The sequence below is a fragment of the Mobula hypostoma genome, chromosome X1, assembly GCF_963921235.1.
Source record: "Mobula hypostoma chromosome X1, sMobHyp1.1, whole genome shotgun sequence".
Lineage (NCBI taxonomy): Eukaryota > Metazoa > Chordata > Chondrichthyes > Myliobatiformes > Myliobatidae > Mobula > Mobula hypostoma.
The window spans coordinates 66,624,921-66,641,855 of NC_086128.1; the positions used below are offsets into that span (position 1 = coordinate 66,624,921).

The window sequence follows — 16,935 nt, forward strand, 5'->3', positions numbered from 1 at the left end:
TCACCCACTGACCCACTCCTCCACACCCCCAATCACCCACCGACCCACCCCTCCACACCCCCAATCAACCACCGACCCACCCCTCCACACCCCCAATCACCCACCGACCCACCCCTCCACACACCCAATCACCCACTGACCCACCACGCCACACCCCCAATCACCCACTGACCCACCCCTCCACACCCCCAATCACCCTCTGACCAACCCCTCCACACCCCCAATCACCCACTGACCCACCCCTCCACACCACCAATCACCCACTGACCCACCCCTCCACACCCCCAATCACCCACTGACCCACACCTCCACACCCCCAATCACCCACCGACCCACCGCTCCACACCCCCAATCACCCACCGACCCACCCCTCCACACCCCCAATCACCCACCGACCCAACCCTCCACACCCCCAATCACCCACCGACCCACCCCTCCACACCCCCAACCACCCACTGACCCACCCCTCCACACCCCCAATCACCCACTGACCCCCCCTCCACACCCCCAACCACCCACTGACCCACCCCTCCACACCCCCAATCACCCACTGACTCACCCCTCCACACCCCCAATCACCCACTGACCCACCACTCCACACCCCCAATCACCCACTGACCCACCCCTCCACAGTCCCAATCACCCACTGACCCACCATTCCACACCCCCAATCACCCACTGACCCACCCCTCCTCACCCCCAATCACCCACTGACACACCCCTCCACACCCCCAATCACCCACTGACCCACCCCTCCACACCCCTAATCACCCACCAACCCACCCCTCCACACACCCAATCACCCACCGACCCACCCCTCCACACCCCCAATCACCCACCGACCCACCCCTCCACACGCCCAATCACCCACCGACCCTCCCCTCCACACGCCCAATCACCCACCGACCCACCCCTCCACACTCCCAATCACCCACCGACCCACCCCTCCACACCCCCAATCACCCACCGACCCACCCCTCCACACACCCAATCACCCACCGACCCACCCCTCCACACCCCCAATCACCCACCGACCCACCCCTCCACACCCCCAATCACCCACTGACCCACCCCTCCACACCCTCAATCACCCACTGACCCACCCCTCCACACCGCCAATCACCAACTGACCCACCCCTCCACACCCCCAATCACCCACTGACCCACCACGCCACACCCCCAATCACCCACTGACCCACCCCTCCACACCCCCAATCACCCACTGACCCACCCCTCCACACCCCCATTCACCCACTGACCCACCCCTCCACACCCCCAATCACCCACTGACCCACCCCTCCACACCCCCAATCACCCACTGACCCACCCCTCCACACTCCCAATCACCCACCGACCCACCCCTCCACACCCACAATCACCCACTGACCCACCCCTCCACACCCCCAATCACCCACTGACCCACCCCTCCACACCCCCAATCACCCACTGACCCACCCCTCCACACCCCCAATCACCCACTGATCACCATTACTTTATCTTTCTTTCTTTTCAAATCTTTTTATTATTATATTATTCAAAAATAACACGAATACATCGAAGTATGCAACACTTACAGTGTGTCAAGGAAAAAAATATTATTTTAAAGTTTGAAAAAGTTTTTGGATTAGATTTTGGATTATGAGAACACTCAGTCCTCTTTTATTGTCATTTAGAAATGCATACATGTATGAAGAAATGATACAATGTTTCTCTGGAGTGATATCACAGAAAACAGGACAGATCAAAGACTAATTTTTTTGATGATAAAAAACCCTATGAAGCAGAAAAAGTGGTGGGAAAACCCCCCATTAGGTGTTCAACCCCGGAGCCATGCGTCATACAAAAAGCTTCTAAAGATAAACATCAAACCGCCAGCAAGAAATTTACGATTAGATCGTGGAGGAAATCTATCAATTAACTCAAATGATAACAGCGAGCAAATGAACCCCATCTTTTCTCAACACCCACTACTTTACCTTTTTCTGTCAGAGTCACCTTATGCACCGACGCTCCTGTGCCCAGTGTCACTTTATGGATGTACAATAGTTAGATAGATATATAGATAAACATACTTTATTGATCCCGGGGGAAATTGGTTTTCGTTACAGTTGCACCATAAATAATAAATAGTAATAAAACCATAAATAGTTAAATAGTAATATGTAAATTATGCCAGGAAATAAGTCCAGGACCAGTCTATTGGCTCAGGGTGTCTGACCCTCCAAGGGAGGAGTTGTAAAGTTTGATGGCCACAGGCAGGAATGACTTCCTATGACGCTCTGTGTTGCATCTCGGTGGAATGAGTCTCTGGCTGAATGTACTCCTGTGCCCACCCAGTACATTATGTAGTGGATGGGAGACATTGTCCAAGATGGCATGTAACTTGGACAGCATCCTCTTTTCAGACACCACCGTGAGAGAGTCCAGTTCCATCCCCACAACATCACTGGCCTTACCAATAAGTTTGTTGATTCTGTTGGTGTCTGCTACCCTCACCCTGCTGCCCCAGCACACAACAGCAAACATGATAGCACTGGCCACCACAGACTCGTAGAACATCCTCAGCATCGTCCGGCAGATGTTAAAGGACCTCAGTCTCCTCAGGAAATAGAGACGGCTCCGACCCTTCTTGTAGACAGCCTCAGTGTTCTTTGACCAGTCCAGTTTATTGTCAATTCGTATCCCCAGGTATTTGTAATCCTCCACCATGTCCACACTGACCCCCTGGATGGAAACAGGGGTCACCAGTACCTTAGCTCTCCTCAGGTCCACCACCAGCTCCTTAGTCTTTTTCACATTAAGCTGCAAGATAATTCTGCTCACACCATGTGACAATGTTTCCTACCGTAGCCCTGTACTCAGCATCTCCCTTGCTGATGCATCCAACTATGGCAGAGTCATCCGAAAACTTCTGAAGATGACAAGACTCTGTACAGTAGTTGAAGTCCGAATTTACATAATATGTAAATTATGCCAGATGGAAATAAGTCCAGGACCAGCCTATCTGTGTATCTAAAAGATTTTATGTATTTATAATTATTGTGCTTTTTTTTTGTTGCTGCGTTAGCTCCGGGGGTAACAATCCTCCCTACCTCTTGAATCTTGAATCTTTTTTCAAGAGGGTCCTGGTATGGAACCGGCCACAGGTACTGGACTCACCTGAGCGGGAGCCGGCACTGATTGACAGGAGCCGGTGACTCACCTCGACCCGCTCAGGTGCGGCCATGCGCAGCCGCAGAGAGGACGGGCGTCTCATTTGCATATGGAATCCCAACCCGCGATTGTCTTGGAAATCCGACCAGTGCCAAGCGAGGCTCTGTCACAGCCGACCAATGGGCGCGGCGGGAGGGGGAAGAGGCTGTGGGACCAGCCCGCCAATGGAGACGGGGTTCCTCCGCCGGACGGACGGCGGGCTCACCCAATGGGCGAGCGGGCTGGCGGCGGCGGTCCAATGGGCGCGGCCCGAGGGTGGGCGCGCCGCCAGTTTCGGTGGCAGCCGCTCTTTTGTTCTTGGGGGGACGAGTGTGAAGCGGGTGGCGGCGGCAGCGGGACGCTTGGACAGTGCGGGCTGGAAAGGCACCGGGGCAGGTAAGTGGGCTCCGCGGTGGGGCCGCCTCTCCGGGTAGCGTTGGCTGGGTCGACCAGCCGGGGCGAGTGCGGGGACGCGGTGCCTGCGGGATGGGACGTCTGGCTACCTGTTACCTGCGCAAGTCTCTCTCCAACACGGACAGGGCGTTGACCCTACCCCGACCGAGTCGGCGTTTTTGCGCCCCCTTCTCGGGAGGGAAGAGAGGCCGGGGGGGGGGGGTCGGGGATGGATTCCCGGCCGACTGGTCGCTGTTGTTTTGGAGGGACTAGAAATGGTCGGAGTTTCCAAGGATTTTTCTTTCCCTATCTCTCTGTGTTGTCGGCAGCAGAGTTTGAGAAGTTGTGTTGCGCCTCCCGCCCCTGGTTTGGTTCCGGTGCTCCGCCGCTGCAGAGTTCTCGTCTACCCTCCGTGTGGAGGGTCTGGAAGGCTGCTCCTTCCCAGGTGTCTTCTAGTTGTGGTGGGCGGTAAAGTTTGGCAACCTCCCCTCCTCCCTCCTCTGCAACCCGGGGTACAGTGTTTCGGGGGGGGGTTCAGAAGCGGTTCTTCCCCCCCCCACCCCCCCAAACCCCGCCCGTCCGCCTCTGCGGCTCACGGCCGCCTGCTATTGTGGAGACAGTTCGCGGGCAGCGCGGAGGGGAAACAGAAAATGCTCCCCGTGTTGTGCCAGGAGTGCCCAGCGCTAGGGTGTGGCGAGGCTTAATCACGGGGCTGTTTAGAGTCCGATCGGTGGAGTCGGTATTGATTACTTCGTCGAAACTGACGCAGCCCGGGAGGCCTCGATACGTCACGTTTGTGTGTGTGTATTGGGGGTGGGTGTTTCGTGTTAAATCCCTTCCCCTCCACTCCAACCCAACCCCCCCCCCCCCACCAGCATATTGCCATAACTGTACAGCATCGCCCTAAGCTCGCAGTCCAACTCTGGTCCTTCCGCCTCCTTTGGCCGTGGATGTGGCTGTGTACTTTCAATACTCTGAGCGATCAGTGAGACTTTTCCCCCAAGCAGTGAGGCTGATCAACACCCCCAATCACCCACTGACCCGCCCCTCCACACACACCCCCAATCCCCCACTGACCCACCCCTCCACACACACCCCCAATCCCCCACTGACCCACCCCTCCACACACACCCCCAATCCCCCACTGACCCATCCCTCCACACACACCCCTAATCACCCACCGACCCACCCCTCCACACACCCAATCACCCACCGACCGACCCCTCCACACCCCCAATCACCCACTGACCCACCCCTCCACACACACCCCCAACCACCACTGACCCACCTCTCCACACACACCCCCAATCCCCCACTGACCCAGCCCTCCACACACACCCCCAATCCCCCACTGACCCAGCCCTCCACACACACCCCCAATCCCCCACTGACCCAGCCCTCCACACACACCCCCAATCCCCCACTGACCCAGCCCTCCACACACACCCCCAATCCCCCACTGACCCAGCCCTCCACACACACCCCCAATCCCCCACTGACCCAGCCCTCCACACACACCCCCAATCCCCCACTGACCCAGCCCTCCACACACACCCCCAATCACCCACTGACCCGCCCCTCCACACACACCCCCAATCCCCCACTGACCCAGCCCTCCACACACACCCCCAATCCCCCACTGACCCAGCCCTCCACACACACCCCCAATCCCCCACTGACCCAGCCCTCCACACACACCCCCAATCCCCCACTGACCCACCCCTCCACACACACCCCCAATCCCCCACTGACCCACCCCTCCACACACACCCCCAATCCCCCACTGACCCACCCTTCCACACACACCCCCAATCACCACTGACCCAGCCCTCCACACACACCCCCAATCCCCCACTGACCCACCCCTCCACACACACCCCCAATCCCCCACTGACCCACCCCTCCACACACACCCCCAACCACCACTGACCCACCCCTCCACACACACCCCCAATCCCCCACTGACCCAGCCCTCCACACACACCCCCAATCCCCCACTGACCCAGCCCTCCACACACACCCCCAACCACCACTGACCCACCCCTCCACACACACCCCCAATCCCCCACTGACCCACCCCTCCACACACACCCCCAATCCCCCACTGACCCAGCCCTCCACACACACCCCCAATCCCCCACTGACCCACCCCTCCACACACACCCCCAACCACCACTGACCCACCCCTCCACACACCCCCCCAATCACCACTGACCCAGCCCTCCACACACACCCCCAATCACCACTGACCCAGCCCTCCACACACACCCCTAATCACCCACCGACCCAGCCCTCCACACACACCCCCAACCACCACTGACCCACCCCTCCACACCCCCAATCCCCCACTGACCCAGCCCTCCACACACACCCCCACTGACCCACCCCTCCACACACACCCCCAACCACCACTGACCCACCCCTACACACACACCCCCAACCACCACTGACCCAGCCCTCCACACACACCCCCAATCCCCCACTGACCCACCCCTCCACACACCCCCACTGACCCACTCCTCCACACATACCCCCAACCACCACTGACCCAGCCCTCCACACACACCCCCAATCCCCCACTGACCCACCCCTCCACACACATCCCCAACCACCACTGACCCCACCCCTCCACACACACCCCCAACCACCACTCCTTTATCATTTCCTGTCAGAGTCACCTTATGTACGGGCACTCCTGTGCCCAGCGTCACTTTATGGACGCACAATGAATCTGTGTCTATAAACTATTTTATGTATTTATATTTACTGTTTTTAAAATATTATATTATTGTGTTTGTGTTCCACCTTATCCGGAGTAACAATTATTTTGTTCTGCTTTGCATTGGTTCTGAGAATCTTCAATAGGGAGGAACTTTTCTGTAAAGTTCTGGAGGGCTAACTTTTCGTGAGTGCATTGTCGCAGGGCAGACAAATTGATGGTGTGTGGAAAGTGGAGGTGAATGACGAGCCAGTTCAATTATGTGGGCAATCACGGTCTTCCCGTGACTGTTCTTGTCAAATTTATTTTTCTATAAGTGGTTTGCCATCGCCTTCTTCTGGGCAGTGACTTTACAAGATGGGTGACCCCCCCTCCCCCCCAGCCATTATCAGTACTCTTCAGAGATTGTCTGCCTGGCGTCAGTGGTTGCATCACCAGGACTTGTGATCTGCACCGGCTGCTCGTACGACCGTCCACCACCTGCTCCCACGTGACCCTGATCGAGGGGCTAAGCAGGTGCTACACCTCGCCCAAGGGTGACCTGCAGCCCAGTGGAGGGAAGGGTTGGTAGAGACGTATCTCCACCCCACCACCCTTCACGATCCATCCCAGTGACACTAAACCTGATTCTGTTTAGAATGACCGAATATAGATTCGAGGCATCCTCGAACTGTGTTGGTGTGGGACGGAGCACCTTGCACCTGCTCCGTTGAGGGGTCTTGACGGAAAGTGGACCGTTTTGTTCCCCTTCACCAAGGCTGCCTGGCCTGCCGAGTTCCTCCAGCATTGTGTGTGTGTGTCTGGATTCATCTGCAGTGCCTGTCTCACTGCTTCCTCTCTGGCTCTTCGACCATGTGCCCCCTTTTCCACTTTCACCTTCCAGCTCCTTACCTCATCCACCCCTCCCACACTCGCCCCCCCCCCAACCTGGTCTCACCTGTCAGCTCATCCTCCTCCCCCTCCCACCCACCTTCCCTCTCACCTGTCAGCTTGTCCTTCTCTCCCCTCTCCTACCCACCTTCCCTCTCACCTGTCAGCTTGTCCTCCTCTCCCCTCCCCCACCCACCTTCCCCCTCACCTGTCAGCTTGTCCTTCTCTCCCCTCCCCCGCCCACCTTCCCCCTCACCTGTCAGCTTGTCCTTCTCTCCCCTCCCCTACCCACCTTCCCCCTCACCTGTCAGCTTGTCCTCCTCTCCCCTCCCCCACCCACCTTCCCCCTCACCTGTCAGCTTGTCCTTCTCTCCCCTCCCCCGCCCACCTTCCCCCTCACCTGTCAGCTTGTCCTTCTCTCCCCTCCCCCGCCCACCTTCCCCCTCACCTGTCAGCTTGTCCTTCTCTCCCCTCCCCACCCACCTTCCCCCTCACCTGTCAGCTTGTCCTCCTCTCCCCTCCCCCACCCACCTTCCCCCTCACCTGTCAGCTTGTCCTCCTCTCCCCTCCCCCACCCACCTTCCCCCTCACCTGTCAGCTTGTCCTCCTCTCCCCTCCCCCTGCCACCTTCCCCCTCACCTGTCAGCTTGTCCTCCTCTCCCCTCCCCCACCCACCTTCCCCCTCACCTGTCAGCTTGTCTTCCTCCCCTCTCCCACCCACCCACCCACCTTCCCCCTCACTTGGTCTCACCTATCAGCTTGTCCTCCTCCCCTTCCCCCCCTCACCTGGTCTCACCTGTCACCTGTCAGCTTGTCCTCCTCTCCCTCCCTCACCCACCCCACCTTCCCCCTCACTTGTCAGCTTGTACTCCTCCCCCTCCCCCACCTACCCACCTTCTTACCTCACCTCTCTTTCTGGGACCTCCTTTCCTCTCCCCCCCCCAACCTTTCCCAATCCTTTCGAATGGTCGCAGCCCAGAATGTTGACTGTTCATAGATGCTGCCTGATCTGCTGAGTTCATCCAGCACTGTGTGGGCTTCTTCCCTCTTCCTTTCCAGTCCTGGACAGAAACACCGACAGTTTATTCCCCTCCGCAGATGCTGCCTGGCCTGCTGAGTTCCTCCAGCATTTTGTGTGTGTTGCGTTGCGTTGCTCTGGGTTTCCAGCATCTGCAGAATCTCTTGCGCTAATGAAGTCCCACTATTCCAGTCGGGAGCAACAGAGGCAGGTTCTCCTACCTAACTCGTCCATGCCAACGTCATGAACCAGCGGATTAACTAGTAGCTTGACCTGTAGATTCCTAGAACATCCCAGCGCAGTCCGGATCCAAAAAGGCGGTGCCAGCCATTTGACCTACTGCAAGATGGGTCTTAATTCTTCCCTCTTCCATAACTCTCCATTTTCCTATCATCCACATGGCTGTCAAAGAGTTTCCTCGGCCTCCCTAATGTATCTGTCTCTACCAGCACCCCTGGCAGGGCACTACCCACACCCAGCACTTCCAGTGCATTACAAGATACTTGGAGTACTGGTCACCTCGCTACATGGAGGATGTGGAAACCACAGAAAGGGTGCAGAGGAGATTTACAAGGATGTTGTCTGGATTAGGGAGCATGCCTTATGAGAATAGGTTGAGTGAACTTGGCCTTTTCTCCTTGGAGCGACAGAGGACGAGAGGTGACCTGATAGAGGTGTATAAGATGATGAGAGGCATTGATCGTGTAGATAGTCAGAGGCTTTTTCCCGGGGCTGGAATGGCTAGCATGAGAGGGCAGAGTTTTGAGAGGCCGGGAAGAAGGTACAGAGGGGACGTCAGAGGTAAGTTTTTCACAGAGTGTTGAGTGCGTGGAATGGGCTGCCAGTGATGGTGGTGGAAGCAGATACGATAATGTCTTTTAAGAGATTCTTAGATAGGTACACAGAGCTTAGAAAAACAGAGGGCTATGTGGTAGGGAAATTCTGGGCAGTTGCTGTAGTAGGTTACGTGGTCAGCACAATATTGTGGGCCGAAGGGCCTGTAATGTGCCACAGATTTCCAGCTTCTGTGTTTACTTTCCTGCGATCTTGTTAAAGCTATGCTCTGTCATTTTAATTGTTAAATTGCGGTGTTGCGGTGCGGAGTGAGCCTTGCGAGTCGAGCCGTGCCGGTTGGCAGCCCCCCCCCGATTTGTACCCTCGCCAATTCACGGGGACAGTTTTAAAAATGACCGATTAACCTGCCAATCGGTACGTCCTTCGACTGTGTGAGAGAAAAGCTGAGCACCCAGAGGGAAAACGGGAGAGAACGTGTATAAATTACCTGTAGTCAGTGGTTAACTTTGACGTTGGACATGGGAGCAGAATTAGGCCATTTTGCCCATTGAGTTTGCTCTGCCATTAAATTGCAGTTGACTTATTATCCTTCTCAGCCCCAAGTTTCAGCCTTCTCCTTTGTCCCCAACCCCGCCCCCCCCGTAATATTTGACACCCTGACTGACCGGGAATCTATGAGATATACCCAGTGACTTGGTCTCCACAACTACCTGTGGCAATGATTTCCACAGATTCACCACCATCTGGCTAAAGAAATTCCTCCTCATCTCTGTTCTAAATGGACATCCCTCTATTCTGAGGCTGTGCCCTCTGGTTCTAGACTCCCCCCCCCCCACCCCACTATTGGAAACATCCTCTCCACATCCACTCTATCTGTGTCCTCTGGTTCTAGACTCCCCCACCATAGGAAACATCCTCTCCACATCCACTCTATCTGTGTCCTCTGGTCCGAGACTCCCCCCACTATAGGAAACATCCTCTCCACATCCACTCTGTCTGTGTCCTCTGGTCCTAGACTCCCCCACTATAGGAAACATCCTCTCCACATCCACTCTATCTGTGTCCTCTGGTCCTAGACTCCCCCACTATAGGAAACATCCTCTCCACATCCACTCTATCTGTGTCCTCTGGTCCTAGACTCCCCAACTATAGGAAACATCCTCTCCACATCCACTCTATCTGTGTCCTCTGGCCCTAGACTCCCCCACTATAGGAAACATCCTCTCCACATCCACTCTATCTATGTCCTCTGGTCCTAGACTCCCCCACTATAGGAAACACCCTCTCCACATCCACTCTTATCCAGACATTTCACTGTTTGATATTTTGCAATCAGATTCCACCCCCACCCCCCCAAGAAACCTCGCTCTTCTAACCTTCAGTGAGTATCGGCCCAGAGCCTGAATGTGTTAACGCTGTCATTATTTCTGGGATCGCTCTCATGAGTCTAGTGCCAGCACGACTTTGATAAGGGTCTCGAAACTGCTGACGGTGCTGTCAGCTGTGTTGTTTGCCCAGTGGGCGGGATATGGCTTCGCAGGTGAGCAGGTAATCTGGGAGGAGCAGTGTGATTCATGAACACGTCAACGGTGTGGTGTCACTATTATTGCACAGCAGCTGTGTTGTGGCTCTGAAGTTGTGTGTTTTTCCTTTGCATATTGTTTGTTGCCTGTCCACGTGCGTTTCATTAATTTTGCTTGCCAACTCGAGCGTTGGTTAGCGCGCGGAGCCTGGTTTCGAACAAAAGCCGGTGCTGACCTTTTGATGGCAGACTGTGGGCGAGGAATTATTCAGCTGTATTCTGGGTCTGTTACTTTTCGACTAATTGCCTCTCCCTCCCTGTCCCTGTCATTCACGGGGAGTTCATTAAACTCTGTTTATTGCTTGGTTAACCGTTAATCAGAAGTAGTTTCAAAGACAAAATCCTTATTTTCCTCCTCTCTCTGCGGGGGGGGGGGAGTTCCCAAGCTCGGGTCTGCGGACGTTTTGGTTAACATTAGGGGGATGCAAGGCGCAACAGGGTTTGGGGAACCCTTTATCTGGTCTCCTACGGCACAGAAGCAGGCCTTCGGCCCATCTCGTCCGTGCTAGACTGTTAATCATCTCCTCCCGTCGACCTACCCCCCGGATCATACCCCTCCTGTCTGTGTACCTACGTGAACTTCTCTTGCCCGGTGCCAGTGGTGCGTTGGACAGCTTCGGCTACCTGTTGCAGAGCCTCCCCAAACCGTGGCGGTCTCGCCCAGCCCAGGCGGAAGAGCTCTCAGGCACCTGCTGGGAGCTTCAGGGAGACAACAGCTTTTGTTTTTGGTAAACAGGAGAAAGTCTGCAGAAACCCGGAGCGATTCATGCACAAAGTTGAGCAGGCCAGGCAGCATCTGCGGAAATGAATAAAGAACTTTGGCCCCAGGCCCTCCGGGGGGGGGGGGAGGAAGTGGGGAAAGACACCGGGGTAAAAATGTGCATGGGGGAAGGGGCATAAGGAGGTCGAGCTAGAAGGCGTTTGGCGAAGCCAGGCGGGTGGGTGGGGACGGTCAGGGGCTTGGAGAGGAAGGGATGTGATTGAGGAAAGTGGACTGTGGGGGAAAGGCGAGGAGGAGGACGACCCCCAGGGAGAGGTGATGGGAATTCCCCGCTGGGTCCAAACCCGAGAGGCCTGGACAGCGGATCGGGAAGCCATCTGAGACAAGATGGCGGAGCAGGCAAGTTCCCGCTCAACGGTTGGGGAACAGCTTCTTCCCCTCTGCCCTCCGGTTTCTGAATGGACGTTGAACCCACGGACACCACCCACTACTTTGCAGTACTTGACTATTTAATTTGCTCGTGATAGTTGCTGTAATCCACAGTTTTTCTCCCCCCCGCACCCCCCACAAGTACCAAGTGACAGACGGTGCTAGTCCGTCTTATCTGGCAATGACAGGGGACCGGTGCAGGAGGGACTTTAACATGGAAAACCCTTTGTGCTGGGGCAGTTCCACGCGCTCTGAACCGCTGGTCCGAGTGGTCGTCGCAGAGCCGGGGTCTTCCTTGGTTGCGGTGGGTGACCGTGACGTCTTCTGTGGCCTCGCCAGGCCCTTCGCTCTCCGCGGGGCCGTTGCGGACCCTCCTTCCTTGTCCTGAGGGTCTCGTCCTAAGGAGCCGGCTTCGCGCGCGGGGGCAGGCCGCGTCCCTGCCTCACGGGGGGGGGGGTAGGAGATCCATTGGCGACCCCCACTCGGTTCAGCCCACCTGTCGAAGTGGTCCTTGCTCGGTTTAGCCCACCTGTCGAAGCGGTGTACCGGGTTGGGGGAGGTGTTGTGGCCGTCAGACGGCTACTTAGAGCCACAGGTGAGAGCTGAGTGTCTGGCGGGTGCCCCCAGAATGGCCCCTTCACCAGAGGTGATGTCCCCTCCCCGGACACCTCAGAAACCCCAACTTATAAGTTGGAAGAACATCCTCTTGCCCATATATTGCGCCAACTGGCGCCGCTGGGCTATAAACGTACAGGAGCAAGGTGTGGTTAAGTGCCTTGTTCAAGGACACAACATGCTGCCTGGGCTGAGTCTCGAACTTGCGATCTTCGGATCACTGGTCCAACACCTTAACCACTTGGCCACCCATCCTGTAGATTTGAATGACTTGTTGCCTTTCTGTAATGTGTGTGTGTGTGTTATATAAACTTGCCGGGAGGGAGGGAGAAAGTGCACGATCCTCTGGCAGGACGTTGTGGAATATTCGGTTCTTTTCACGGCCTGACCTTGTTTACTTGTGTTGTGAGTGGTGGGTGTGGTTCAAGTGTGAGTCCAAATGTCCGCAGCTGGCCTGCGGCACAGACACGCTGCGAGAGCCACGTAGTTTTCAGGCCACATTAGAAGTCTCCTGCTTGGAGTTTAACATAGGATAGTACAGCACAGTACAGGCCCTTCGGCCCACAATGTTGTGCCGACCCTCAGACCCTGCCTCCCATATAACCCCCCACCTTAAATTCCTCCATATACCTGTCTATTAAACTTCACTAGTGTATCTGCCTCCACCACTGACTCAGGCAGTGCATTCCACGCACCAACCACTCTCTGAGTAAAAAACCTTCCTCTAATATCCCCCTTGAACTTCCCACCCCTTACCTTACAGCCATGTCCTCTTGTATTGAGCAGTGGTGCCCTGGGGAAGAGGCGCTGGCTGTCCACTCTATCTATTCCTCTTATTATCTTGTACACCTCTATATATATCTCCTCTCATCCTCCTTCTCATTAATAAATAAGTGAATAAATTCGAGGGAACGTTGTTCGCCACGTCACGTGAGAAGATGGGCCTTGCGTCAAAGAACCAACCAAGCTTTGCCACGCTCTTTAAGTCGGCCGATTGCCCCACGGAGAATAGGGGCCGCTTCTCGTACCTCAGGAGCTACCTCCTTGGAAGGCGCACGTTTGGGGGTGGGTCTCACCCAGAGCTCCGACGCATCACGACGACCCCCGGGCGGCTGAGGATAGAGCCGGGTGGAGATCAGGCGCGCAAGAGGTTTCTGCGGATGCTGGAAATCCAGAGGTGGGTGGGGGAGGTGGGGGTCAGGCCATGCCGGAGGTCGGGATAAAGGGATACAGAGTCGACGTTTCGGGCCGAGACCCTTCGTCAGTACTGGAAAGGAGGGGGAGGGCAGAAGCCAGAATTAAAAGAAGTTATTGGGGGGGGGCGCAGAAGAGGAGGTAGTACAAGTTGACAGGTGCGGGGGGAAGGGGTGGGTGAAGTAAGAAGATGGGAGGGGGGAAGAGGTACGAGGGCCAGAAGAAGAAGGAATCTGATGAAAGAACTCGGGAGAAAGGCAGAGGAAAGCACCCCAAAACCCTCACTAATTTTTATAGATGCACCGTAGAAAGCATTCTTCTAGGGTGCATCACAACCTGGTATGGAAGTTGTCCTGTCCAAGACCGGAGGAAGCTGCAGAAGATCGTGAACACAGCCCAGCACATCACACAAACCAATCTTCCGTCCTTGGACTCACTTTACACCACACGCTGTCGGAGCAGTGCTGCCAGGATAATCAAGGACATGACCCACCCAGCCAACACACTATTCATCCCTCTTCCCTCCGGGAGAAGGCTCAGGAGCTTGAAGACTCATACGGCCAGATTTGGGAACAGCTTCTTTCCAACCGTGATAAGACTGCTGAACGGATCCTGACCCGGATCTGGGCCGTACCCTCCGAATATCCGGACCTGCCTCTCGTTTTTTTTTGTGCACTACCTTACTTCCCATTTTTCTGTTTTCTATTTATGATTTATAATTTAAATTTTTAATATTTACTATCGATTTGTAATCCAGGGAAGCGGGAAGCGCAGAATCAAATATCGCTGTGATGATTGTACGTTCTAGTATCAATTGTTTGGCGACAATAAGGTATAAAGGAGAAGGGGAACCACAGGGCGGTTGAGAGGGGAATGGGGGAAGGGGAAGAGTGGAGAATTTACCAGGAGTTAGAGAAACGGACATTCGTGCTGTCAGGTTGGGGGTCAACCCAGGTGGAATATGAGGACTCGAAGATCAGGATCCACTGACTTAACTTGTGTTCTGCTGGGCAACAATGGTCCCCGGAAGGATGTGGAGAGGATGTTTCCTATAGTGGGAAAAATCCAGGGGCAGGGGGCAAAATCTTGTATTTGTAGGGGGGGGTCCATTTAGATCGAAGATGGGGAGGGTTCGTTGCCACAGGTGGCCTCGGAGATCAAGGTGTTGGGTGCATAAAGCGGAGGCGGGCGGGTTCTCGATTAGTCAAGGCGTCAGTGGTTACGGGGAGGAGGCAGGAGAATGGGGGTCGAGAGTGATAGTAAATCAGCCATGATGGAGCAGTCTGGGTGGGCTGAATGGCCTAATTTCACTCCTGTGGTCAAAACGGCTGGATTAGAAATAATTTGGTGGGGTTGATGCCTGAAAAGGTTATACACACGTGACTGGGTGAGACAACAGCATGTAACCGTTCAGATCCAATCAATTTTAAATTCGTTCCAAGTCAGCGCTGTTTGTGGGTTGTGTGTATGTGTTTTTTTTTTGTCTACTTGGCAGTTTTATCTTTCAGAAATCTGGGTGTGTAGGCAGGGAAAAGTAGGCACTCTCTGAATCAGCACTGGGTTACCAACAGCAAACAACAGGACGTTGCCAGGGCTTGGGAAGGAGCTGAAAGTCTCCCGAGTTATCGGGAAAGGCTGAGTAGGTTGAGGCTTCATTCTCTGGAGCGTGGGAGACTGAGGGGGAGGTTTGAGGACCTGAGTTATCAGGAAAGCTTGAATTGGTTGGGGTTTTGTTCCCTGGAGTGTAGGAAGATTGAGGAGGAGATTTGAAGATCTAAGTTATGAGCACGTTACGACTTTATTCCTTGAAGCATAGAAGACTGGGGGGAGATCTGATAGAGATGTACAAAATTATGAAAGGTATAGGTAGGGTAAATGCAAGCAGGATTTTTCCACTGAGATCGGGGGTGACTAAACCTAGAGGTCATGGGTCGAGGGTGGAAGGGGAGCTATTTGAAGAGAACCCGATCCTCCAGTGATCCTGTTTCCAGTTACTATATAGGTTTGTTGAGTATGCCCGCAAGGGGTGGGGGGGGCGGGAAGAAAAAAATCTCGGGGTTGTATGTGGTGACGTGTAGGCACTCTGATAATAGATTTACCTTAAACTTCGCCCGGAGGGTAGAACGACGGCAGCCTTTCAAGAGGGATTCGGATCGGTGCACGGGTGGGGAGGGCGCAGGTCGATGGGCCCGGGGGCCGAAGGGCCGGTTCGTGGGCTGTCGTGCTCTGCGGCAGAAAATGCTGGATAAGCACTCTTCCTGCTTGTTGGTGACGAGAGTGGGCGAGCGATGATTAACCAGCCGGTGGTTAATAATTACCAGCGGTGAATCCCCTGCATAGTTCTCTTTAAATTTCTTGTCGGGGTGTGTGTCTGTGTAGAGAATGAAGGCTGCGTTCTGTTCTGAGGAACCAGATCGGTCTGGTGTCCCTTGTTTCTGTTTTCTGTCTGCTTTGGGCTCCTTTCTCCTCTCTTTTCTCTTCTCTCCCCCCCCCCCCCCCGAGCAAGGCACCTGTTAAGCTGCTCTCATCTGCGCAGATTGTGGGAAGGGCCGAGATGGGTGGTAATGAGACCTTTTTTTTAAAATAAATAATTTAGACTTTCCTGTTGTTACTTGCAAACTGTTGACGCAGTAGTTTTTTTTTCCCCTACCGTGCTGGGGTGCCTGTGAGAAGAGACTCTCTGGGAGGGGCAGGTATCGATGCCTGTTCCCAGGCGACGTGCGTAATGGTTTTGGATTACAGCGAAACTAGACCGCAAGCTGCCGGCCACTCCCGCCTACTGTAGAGCAGTGCTCGGCGCTTTCTGGTTGGCCTTGCTCGCACCCGGGCTTTCTGCGTACGACTTTGTACGCCGTCTTGGCGAAAATCCTTCCTCTCCCGGGGGTGGGGGGTTGTGGGGAGTGGGGAGGTCTTCGGAGCCTCTGCTGGCATCTCTGTCAGCGCTCATTTTCTTTTTACGGGATGTTGCTCCTTGTCCTCCTCCCGCAGCCGAGCTTGGGGCCGTCTTCCGAAGCATTTCCCGGTGACAGATCGCAAGCTAATTCGTTCTTCTCCCTTCCCCACCCCCCCAACTAGACCCCCCACTATAGGAAACATCCTCTCCACATCCACTCTATCTGTGTCCTCTGGTCCTAGACTCCCCCCACTATAGGAAACATCCTCTCCACATCCACTCTATCTGTGTCCTCTGGTCCTAGACTCCCCCACTATAGGAAACATCCTCTCCACATCCACTCTATCTGTGCCCTCTGGTCCTAGACTCCCCCACCATAGGAAACATCCTCTCCACATCCACTCTATCTGTGCCCTCTGGTCCTAGACTCCCCCACTATAGGAAACATCCTCTCCACATCCACTCTATCTGTGCCCTCTGGTCCTAGACTTCCCCCACTATGGGAAACATCCTC

General features: G+C 55.1%; 1 protein-coding gene across 1 annotated transcript in view; it reads left to right on the forward strand.

Moving 5' to 3' along the window:
- Positions 1–3,453: 3,453 nt before the first annotated feature.
- The window catches only part of LOC134340544 (junction plakoglobin-like), a 137,839-nt gene continuing 124,357 nt past the window's right edge, over positions 3,454–16,935 (forward strand). The window contains exon 1 of the mRNA XM_063037915.1: positions 3,454–3,588. The gene's annotated coding sequence lies outside the window, so the exon portion shown is untranslated. The remainder of the gene's footprint in view (positions 3,589–16,935) is intronic.